The sequence below is a fragment of the Setaria viridis genome, chromosome 1, assembly GCF_005286985.2.
Source record: "Setaria viridis chromosome 1, Setaria_viridis_v4.0, whole genome shotgun sequence".
Lineage (NCBI taxonomy): Eukaryota > Viridiplantae > Streptophyta > Magnoliopsida > Poales > Poaceae > Setaria > Setaria viridis.
In genome coordinates this window covers 35,125,109-35,134,476 of record NC_048263.2, presented here as the reverse complement: position 1 = coordinate 35,134,476, position 9,368 = coordinate 35,125,109, and positions in this window count along the sequence as shown.

Here is a 9,368-nt window from a genome sequence, read left to right as displayed (position 1 = left end):
CCAAAGTAAGAGACCTGACCCTAGAAGCCCAGACCCAGCATGATTTCTTTTTTTTTGTCTAAAAGGTAAAAGGCCGCGCTTCCATTTTCTCTCTTGTTTCCTTTTGTGTTTTTGCTAGAACTTACATTTCATGGTATCAAGGACACTCTGTAATTTTAAATAATGAATTCTATACTTTGTAAACATAGTTTAAAATAGTAAAATATTTTTTAAAAAAACACAATGTCAAAGATTCTCTAGATTTTGTCCGACGGATTTTGAAAACATCTTCATGATTTTTTGGTAAGATTAAAATAACATTGGCACGATGAATGAATAATGTATTTTGAATGTCGTTATTTTAATTTCAAAAATTAAAATTTCTGAAATATTAGTTGGGCCTCGACGAGCACTTCAAATACTGAGCTCATTAGGTTGCATTATCCATCGGAGGATATTCCAAGTACTCTAGAACACATAAATATATTGAGGATTAACCTAAGTATATAGATAGCTCCGTCTAGAAAACTCTTAGCGAAGTCAATATTTTGGCACGATAAAAGACTAGGAAATATCTGATAGGGTACATGTGTGTTCTAGTTATCCATTAAAGTAAATCGATCAAACCATACAATTTTGGAGCAAAATAATATTGTAAGGCCTAAACTAGTCGAGTCGAGATTGCTATAAATGAAGGTAATAGAATTATAAAGGAGAAAAAATTACATATAGAAATATTATTTATTGTCTTGGAACCTACACCATCCATGTCAAAATGTAGGTTGTTTGGCTTTTAATTTCTAGATACATATATTTTGATATGTATCTAGACATAACATTATATTTAGGTGCATAGCAAAATCAATGTGTTTAGAAAAGCCAAAATGATCTTCATTTTGGAACGAATGGAGCATACATTATTACACTTGGACTGTTTATCTATATAAAATAGTGTTTGTCCATTTTGTTAACTAAAATTTATCAACCACCAAATTCCTCACCTATGGGTGGAGATTTGGAAGGGGCAAGGGGCACATGCCCCCTTGATTTACACCGTAGAGCCTTAGTTACGCCTCACACAAGCTAAGATATTATCAATTTCTTTCCAAGTTGTTGTTCCCTTTCTAAGGGCAGGAAGCATAGTTAAAAAAATTGGAGGTCTCGTTAGGCTGCTTAGTGGAGCTCTTCGTCTCTTGATCACGGTGCTCCTTCCCTGACTCTGGCGAATCAGGAGGTGGCGCTCCGACTGGGAGCAGCGACGAAGGAAACCACTGAGTTAGGGCCTGTTTGGTAGAGCTCCAGCTCTGAAAAAATAGCTCCAAATCCATAGATCCAGCTAGCTCCACCATAGAGCTGCTCCACCGTGGATCTAATATCTCAAAAAGTGTTTGGTACAGCTCCATTCTTATCTTTATCTCACTGGCAACTTGGGCCCATTCATCAGAATAAAAAAATATCTCCTTCCTAGCGCTGTTGCACGCATGGTTGAGGTGCTGGCGGGCACGGCCTCGCCGGCGGCCTCGCGCGCGCTGGCGGGCTGGCGGGCGCGGCCACGCTGGCGGCCAGGCGACCTCGCGCGCGCGGGCGGGCGCGGCCGCGCCGGCTGCCAGGCGGCCGGGTGCGGGGCGGGGCTTCGGCGGGCGGGGCGGGGCTCCGACGGGAGGAGCGGGGCGGCGGGCGGGCGCGGCCTCACCGGCGGCCGGGTGTGGGGCGGGGCTCCGGCGGGCGGGACGGCGCTCCAGCAGGCGGCGTGATGGCAGGCGCGGCCTCGCCGGTGACCAGGCGGGCGGGTGCGGGATGGGGCGCCGGCGGGCGGGACGACGCTCGAGCGGGTGGGGCGCGCGTGCCGCCGGCGAAGCGAGATGGCGCTCCGGCGGGTGGGGCGGTGCTCCGGCGGGTACGGGGCGGCGGTCCGGCGGGCGGGGCGCGGCGGGGCTGCGGCGAGCGGGGCGCGGCCATGGCAGCGCGAGAGGAAGCTGTGAAGAAATAGAACGAACCGGTCATTTTCCATGGCAGTGGTGGGTAATTTCCTCCAACTCCACCAAATTTGATTTCGTGGAGCACCCCAGGGGGTGCTCCACCAAATCCATGGATCTGGGGGTAGATCCACCGTTTTCGTGGAGCAGATCCGTGGTGGAGTTGCTGGATCTAAAACCGTTTGGCTTAAAAAATCTAGAGCAGAGCTGTTTTTGAGGATCTGGAGCTGCGTGGAGCTCTACTAAACAGGCCCTTATATCGCTTGTCCGTCCCATTAGGAAGAAAAAGAATTAACACATCCTAGCCAACCAATCGTTAGTTGTCGCAAAGACCCGTGATCGTGTGGGCTTTTCTTTGGGTTGTTTAATGTGGGCCTGGTCTCTCTCTGCCCGACTCTACCCACATGGTGGCCCAGTCCATGGACAAAGTAGTTCTTCCTTTTGCCCCCTTTTTTTTCGAACAAAGTCTGGGCGATAGGGGCTTGGGCCAGTACCAGGCTACCAGCCCATAGGCCACTCGATTCCATTTCTTCAGGACCGCGCTCTTGACGAGGGAATTTGAATACTCATGAATGCCCGAGCGTGGCCGCCTAGGAGAGAGAGAGAGAGAGGCTTGGAGAGTGATCAGTTGTGGTCCACAAGCAGTGTCGTGTCAGTTTTGCGCCGCGACAGACAGATACGCAGTACGCCAGGGCCCCGGCCGGCGCTAGCTGTGTGCCTGGGTCCGCAATTATACGTACGTACGTATACGCCCGAGATGTGCCACCGCACGCTATCATGACATGCCCATCGGAGCTTAGCCGAGCTCGCACAACTGTCGTCTTGACGCGGCGAGGCCGGACCTGTCGGCGCATCGGCAACAGGGCCACCCGATCCACGGCATCCGGCCCGGCCGGGGCCAGCCAGCCAGCCACACGGACCAGCCGAGATGCCATGCATGGAGGCAGCAGGGTGCCTTTTCGTTCCTGCATCTGCATGCATTCGCTCCGAACCCAGGTGGTGGCCTACCAACCTGCCACCTACCGAGGAGCAACAGCGGCGCCAACTAACACGACACATGTTCGCGGGCGGTCATGTTCAGTTTCTCATCAGTAATCAGTTCCCCCTCCCCTTCCCTTTCTTTGCAAGGAGCAGCGTGCTGCGCGCAGCATCCATGGCTTTCGGAGCCACGTGAGTGCCCCCCGGTGCGCGCCCACACTCGGCTACTCGAGCATGGCCGGCCGGCTGGCTTTGAGTTTGAGCCATCTTGAAGGAAGGGGGAGATCGAGCGAGGTAATAGCGGCGATTTGATCGAGTGACGGGACTGGCCGGGCCATCCGTGTCCAACCTGTCCCGACTGCAACTCCATCTCGTCGTCCCGGGCCGCTCCTGTCTCGAGATCACGAGATGGGCTGTTTTGGGGTGCTCGCATGTGATAAGTGTTGTTAGATATGTCTGCCTGCCTCTCCATGATTGGTTCGGTTGAGTTCACATCGCCGTCATCCAGCTAGCTGAGGTTGACTGTCGACGTGCTCTCATCCCTCTCTCTTTTTTTTCTTTCAAAAGGACTATCCTTTCTGCTGTTCATGCTCATTTGTTTCGTACTATGTGGTAAACTCTGTTATTTTTACCGTGGAAGTGAAATTATTGACGCCCCCACACTCGAAACATCAGTAGTACGTGCAACGTGGGAAGTTTAGCGGTCTAGTGCGGTGAATGAACATAGGCTGCTAGAACATGATATACTTCATCGTGGAGGTATCGAGGGGCAGGCTAGAACTGTGGACCTAGGCTAGCTATGGGGTTAATTAGAAGACGGTAGCAGGTTCAGACTCTAGAGTCTCGGGTAGGCCGTAGGAATGCTTGCGAGGTTCGTGAGCTACTTGAGCTCTACTTAAAGGATCTGACACCAACCTCAACTCCTAACTCTAGGTGCCAAGGGACTTACTTATGCCCCGGCATCTTTGTTCTAAGTACGTTGCCAATTTGTCTTTCTACAAGATATTTTCTATTTTGTAATGGAGCTAAAATTCATTTATTAGATCAGATGACCCAATCACTTCGTGGAACTCCACCCTTGCCTAACCAAACTTCTTCGTATCGTAGAGATTATAAGAAATTGTCACTATGTGAATAAATACATCCAAAAAGTTAAGAAGATCTATCATGTAGTTGTTGTAACTGCTGTTTTCTCTACAAAAGAAATCAGATTTTAGGCTGTGAAGCAAAACTAAAAGGATACGGATCGATAAAACGGGGGATGAAGAGAGAGAATTCGAGATAGTAACTTTTGAAGTGTGCAAAAGAACAAGGATGTCTGTTGCTTCATACTCCTTATCTGTTTGATATTGCAAGGCTTATTTCCTCGAGTTAAGACAAGTCTTATAATCAACGTTACTCATCAAAGAATGACTTTTTGACACAAAATTGAAGTTACTATATGATTTATATTTTAAAAATACTTACTACTTATCATTATAATTTTGTGAAAACCAACTATTAAGGGAGTAATATATCTGTAATTTTGAGCTCGCAGAATATAAGATTCCACAAGCATTAGCATAGAAAAAAGGTTTAGAATCTAAACTGCATTGGTTTGAGCTTTTAATTTCAAATCGTGTATGAGCCAGGACCCATTTTGGCTAAGCCTAGCACTAAACTCAAAGGAGACTGGGTGTTATTATAATCTTTTGACTAACTGCAGTTAGCCAGGTATCCATCTTTTGATATCACTCCATATATTTCCTTTCCTAGGCGTTTTGGAGCTGGAGGGGATTTTCTTGGTACAACATTTCGATGATGCATTGTGACAACCTTTTGATTTCATGCCCATCGATAATGTATTAGGAACAAAGGAGTATATATTGTTTAGTGTGGCCAATTCGTACGTTTCTTTTTGCATATATGTTACATATTATGGAGTACTCCATAATATGTTCAACCTGTACCATGTGGCTCGGAGTAGTAAAGTATACCATGCATTCATAAAAAGGTCTTGGATGAGTTGATTAAGGGTATGTACAACCCATAGTCAGCAGTCGTCTGTATTGTGCCACAGATGCAAAATGAGCTGACGTGTTCCGCAGTAAATGATGAGAGAGGAGCGAGCCGTCGCCTCGCGAGACGACAGCCGCAACCCGTGCTCTAAGGAGAAATCAACGCAGCAAGGTGCGTTGTACGTATCGTTGCCTCCCGACGATGGTGTCCGCTGATCCACTGCGGCGAGCTCATTTTGGCATGTGGAGAAATCGATGATGGTGCCGAAGCTCCGTCGTGCGCGCGTCGATTTCCCCCTCCCTCACCAAGTCAGTTCGTTGCGAGCAGCTAGGCCACGAGGGAAGAACAGCACGATACAGGCGGCGACGCGGGGGGAACGGCGCGGCAGCCGCATAGGAGAGCACATCGGCGGTGGTCAGCCAGCGCTGAGCAGCGGCCAGCTCCGGGCCTAGATGTGGCACCAGCAGATCGGCTGCGGCCTAGGGTGCTGCTGACGGCACCGTCCTTCTCTCCATCGACGATGGCAATCGTGGCAAGCTGCACCGGCGCCCCTTCATTCATCGGTAGGTTCCGTATCCAGAATTCCTCACCAGCACCACCATCCTCACTGAGGAGCTTTGTGGTATGCAGCCGCCAATGGAAGCCTCCGATTTCTCCTCCAGTACGGTAAAATTGAGTATGAATCTCATGCAAACCGCCTCAGTCGAGAAGATGCAATCAATGAAAATTTATCAATTGAGAAGATGGAATCAATGACGATTGCCCATCTTGCGGTGAGGAGGAGCAGAAAGAGGCCAAACTGTTAGAGATTATAACCTTGTCCTAACAAAGGACGTTGCACAAAAATATCAGATGCAGAAAAGGTCGAAACCTGTGTCTGTGATCTTACCTGACTAACATTTTCTAGCTATTCTGAGTTAGTGGGAAAATGCAATTGTGATCCTTTGGAGCGTAGGAGGTCTGATCAATACACAAGGGAATTTTTTTTGAACGAACTCGAGGAAAATGCTCTTACTTGATGGTTGACTGCTGGTCCATAGGTTCTTCATGCTGTCATTCTAATTTAGCTAATTAGTCTATCAACCCGTGCTACGGGTTAATGCTTTTAAAAGTTATTGTATTTAAAAATTATTTAGAAATTAAACTTCTAATTAATAGTTAAAATTGTTTACCTATTATTCTCTCATTTTTTAATCCTTCGACATGATACTCATATAGAAGTCTACTTATATTTTTGTAGTTGTGATTAATTTTTAATTAATAATTACTCTACACCTTTCATCCACATCCACAATTTTTTTCATTTTGTATCGCACCTCCATATATTATGTTTAGCATAAAAATCAATATTTTTCATCACTTCCTCACATACATGTATAAATGGTCTATATGGTGTCACTCATCATGTGTATATACCTTAACTTAGTATTTGTATATTAACAATGACATAATAGGTAATTTAGAATCATCTATTAGCTTACTTTTGTACATTTATGTATGATGCGCATGAAGATAATTAGATTACGATTTACGTGCTTACTTTAGATTTTTTAATAACAACATACGTGGGTAACTTAGATATAAATTTAGAATGACATTTTAAGTTATGCTATAATAATATGCATAAGTAAATTAGATTGGAAGAGCTCGGCAATTTATATAAAGGTTTAGTGTTTATTTTAAAAAAAATTCATAATGAAAGTGGTGGGTAACTTTTTTAAAAATATAACAGACTAATGACTATGATTATTAGAGTTTACTGGATTGATGTTTGATGCTTCTAATTTTTGTGAGAATTTTTTAGAATTTATCCTTTTTTCTAGCGTGTCTCATAGAACTTAGTCTCCAATGGAAAAAAAGTGAGGCTGCATTGTTACAAAACTATTACCTTGATCCACCTCTCATTTGTTAAATATTCAAATATAATAGTTATATAGATATATATATATATATATATACTTATTATCTTTATCCGATTGTGATAAATTTTAGTTAGTAATTATATTACCTTGATCTACCTCTCATTTGTTAAATATTCGAACACAATAGTTATATAGATATATATACTTATTATCTTTATCCAATTGTGATAGATTTTAGTTAGTACTGTATAATATTTTCATCCATATTTATAATCTTTAAGTTTTCACGTTGCATCGCAGTTATGCACTTCAATTTTTTTAATAATGGATCCTAAGTTTGAGCTATACTTTTAAAATAGAAATCAATGTTCTCATCACTTACTCTATAGCTTTATAAATCGTGACACACATCATGCATATGTACCATAATAATTATATCATATACTAATATATGATTTAGAACCATATATTGGTCTATATTTTTAAAAATCCAATTAGAAAAAAAACTACCAACCCACTTCTTTCCAACTACCGGTGACATGTATGCTTGCATCCATCCAGTCTTTATCTCTTTAAAGTCCTGTCAGCATGCGTGCATAGCATCATAAACATTTAATTTTTTTTCCACATTTTTTTTCTCTACTACCGTGCAACGGCATGTAGGTCCATGTCTGCCATGTCTCACAGTATGATTTCTATTTGTCACATCTGCACATGTATGCTATTTCTGATGTTGCTAACAATTTAATCTCATGGCCAAGCAATTTCTTGTTACAATGTTACATAGGATACAATTGTTACTTCACCTAAAAATTTGACTTGCCACGTCTCTTTTGAAATATGTTGCATATAACGCAATTATTACTTACCTAAAGAATAATCTATTAGATGTCAAGAAATATATTTACATATGTACATTGCAACTCACATGCAACCATTAGGATATATGTTTCTAAAAAAATAGATCAAGTACATACGTGCACCTGTCACGTAATGGAATTAGATTTGCATACATATCTTTTGAAGTTTTATCACGTTGGGGTAGTTAGATTAGGGGTTACTCACATGCAACCATTAGTATTTTTTTTAGAAAAAATAGATCACGTATTTACGTGCATCTGTCACGTAACAAATTAGATTTACGTGCATCTATTTTGAATTTTTTGTACACATCATGTTAGGGTAAGTTAGATTAGGAGTATATTAGGAGTTACTTTAGTTTATTTTATATAATGGCATGGGTAGGTAATTTAGAGGCAGATTTAGGGGGTTACTTTAGACTATTTTCATAATGGTATAAGTGGGTCTTTTTTTAGAAAACATAATAGATCCATGGCTATGATGATTCGAGTCTACAAATTGATGGGTAGATATTTTTCTTTTTTGTGAGAATTTCTAAGATTTCTCTCTTTTTCTAGAGTGTCCACCTAGAATACTAGGTGGCTCACCTAGAGACTTTAAAAGGAGCCTCCAATTAGTAATAGTAAGATGTTCTAAACTATCTAGTGCGAACAAAAAATCTTTCAACGTCCTCTAATGTTCTGAACCTATCTTGTGTGAACAGCAAAGCTTTGGTCAGGAACTACTTGGAGATGTTATTTTGAGAAAGATGTCAGCTCGTGTTATCTGCAATATGCTGTCGGTGTGAGGAAGCTGAGGCACAGGACGATGACGGCTTGCCAGTCTTGTAATTCTTGAAGGGAGAAGAGGCATTGCCTTGCAATTTCTTTTCTTGCTGAGTTTTAGATTGGAGCTTATGTGAGTTAATCTTTTACGAGTTGATCTATGTATCCGTGAGTTGATTCATAACGTAATTTTTATAAACATTCTATATATGTTCATCTTATTAGTATTAAAGAAGCAACGGAATGTCATACAAGGATCTTATTCATACTTAATCATGGATGTATGCATGTATTAAATAGCATACGGACAATTAAATAGACGATCTACAGTAAAAACTTTCTATTTAACTTTGTATATGTGATGTGGCGAATATTTGCGGACGGTAGCCGTCCGACTGATGTACACGCCCTTACGAAACTGCATATGAGCGTCCAGCTGGAATGCGGCCGGATGGGCCGGAGTAGGCCAGTTGGGTAGCAACAATAGGGCTGACAGGTCGTTGTCTTGTCACTGAGTGGGCAAATGGCCCTACCAGCTAGCTGGATGTCAAATGCACCAAAACCCTTCTCTTTCCTCTGGAAAGGTAAAGTCGTTGGCGCCATCAGTGCCCTGTGACACCCTCCATTGGATGGTCCGTCCATCACCAATCCTGGGTCGGCCGCAGCTCGCTAGTCATATCGCAGCAATGTGGTTAACATGTTACGATCACAACACACCTCGCAAAATCGCCATACTTGTGCAGCTCGTACTTTGTTTGTTGCCTGCACTGCATCGCATCACTATTAGGGCATCTTGCATTATAAAAAAAAACGTAGGGCATCTTGTGAAGCAGTAAAATCTGGCGTCTTTGTCCCAGCGGATAAAAGACAGGGCAACGGAGGACAGAATGGCTTCACTGTTGACCATGTTTTACCTGTAGCGATGGATGTCCACATGCACGTAGACCTGC